The sequence below is a fragment of the Nannospalax galili genome, unplaced genomic scaffold (assembly GCF_000622305.1).
Source record: "Nannospalax galili isolate Female #2095 unplaced genomic scaffold, S.galili_v1.0 scaffold1423, whole genome shotgun sequence".
Lineage (NCBI taxonomy): Eukaryota > Metazoa > Chordata > Mammalia > Rodentia > Spalacidae > Nannospalax > Nannospalax galili.
The window spans coordinates 39,016-40,733 of NW_008349231.1; positions in this window are offsets into that span (position 1 = coordinate 39,016).

Here is a 1,718-nt window from a genome sequence, read left to right on the forward strand (position 1 = left end):
TATTCATCCATTTATTTTTGGTTTTCAAATTTAATATAGTATAGGTTTTTAAAGTATTTTCTTATAATGTTCTGGATCTTTTTGGTGTGTATTGTGATGTTTCCCTTTTCATCTCTGATTTGTTTATTTGGACATGCTCTTTCTTTCTTTTGGTTAATTGTGCTAGCGGTCTGTCAATCTTGTTTATCTTTTCAAAGATCCAGCCCTTCGATTTGTTGATTCCTTGTACTGTTTTCTTTCTTTCAATTTCATTAACTTCTGCTCTGATTTTTGTTATTTCTTCTTGTCTGCTGGGTTTGGTTTCATTTGCTGTTGCATTTCAAATGTCTTGAGTTGCAATGTTAAGTCATTTATCTGCATGTGTTTTATCTGCATGTGTTCTTTTTGACTTTTTGATGTAGGCACTTAGAGCTATAAACTTCCCTCTAAGGACCGCTTTCAGCATGTCCCAGAGGTTTTATTCTTTTGTATTGTCCTTTTCATTTAGTTCCAGGAATACTTTTATAATTTCTAAATTTCTCTTTCAACCCATTCATTACTCAGGAGTGGTTGTTTAATCTCCATGTGTTCATGTGGTGGCTTCTTCCAGTGTTGATTGTAAGCTTTATTGCATTGTGTTCTGATAGAACACATGGAATTATTTCAGTCTTTTTGTATTTGCTGAGCTTTGTTTTGTTCCCCAGTATGTGGTCGATTTTGGAGAAAGTTCCATGGGGTGCTGAGTAGAAAGGCTGCTTGGGTGGAATACTCGGTAGATGTCTGTTAAGTCCATTTAATATATGGTATTGTTTAATTCAGATGTCTCTCTGTTAACTCTTTGTCCTGTTGACCTATCTAATGGAGACAGTGGGGTAGTGAAGTCCCATACTATTAATGAGTTGGGATTAATCTGGGTCTTAAAGTCCTGTAGTATTGTTTTTATGAAATTGGGTGCACCAGAGTTTAGTAAATATATATTGATGATTGTAATATCTTCTTGATTTATTGTTCCTTTGATCAGAATTAAGTGGTCCTCTTTATCTCTTCTGATTTGTTTTAGTTTAAAGTCTATTTTGTCAGATATTAGAATTGCTATGCTTGCTTTTTTCTTAGTACTATTTGCTTGGTACATTTTTTTCCTTTCCTTTCACTTTAAGATAGTGTGTGTCCTTGAAAGTAAGATGAGTTTCTTAAAGAGAACAAAAAGATGGGTTTTGTTTCTTAATCCACTCACCTATCCCGTGTCTTTTGAGGGGGAGTTCAGTCTGTTAATACTTAAAGTTATTAATGAAAAATGAGTATTGAATCCTGTCATTTTTATTTCTGTTTACATTCATGTTATAGCTGTACTTTTACACTGTTATACCCTCCTTGGAATTCTTTCTGCAACCCCTTGGGTATAGTCATTCCTTTCTTCAGCTCTTTGTATTCCTTCCAGAACTCTCTGAAGGACTGGTTTTGTGGACATGAATTCCTTCAGCCTATTTATGTCATGGAAGCTTTTTTCTTTCCCCTTTGACTATAATAGACATTTTGTCTGGGTATAGCAATCTGGGTTTGCATCTGTGGTCATTTTAAACTGGGAATGCTTTGGTACAGGTTCTTCTGGATTCCATAGTTTGCACTGAAAAATCAGCTGTAATCCTGAGTTTTCCTTTATATGTGACTTCTTGTTTCTCTTTTGCAGCTTTCAGTATTGTCTCTTTGTTTTGTACATTTAGTGTTTTTACTAAATTGTG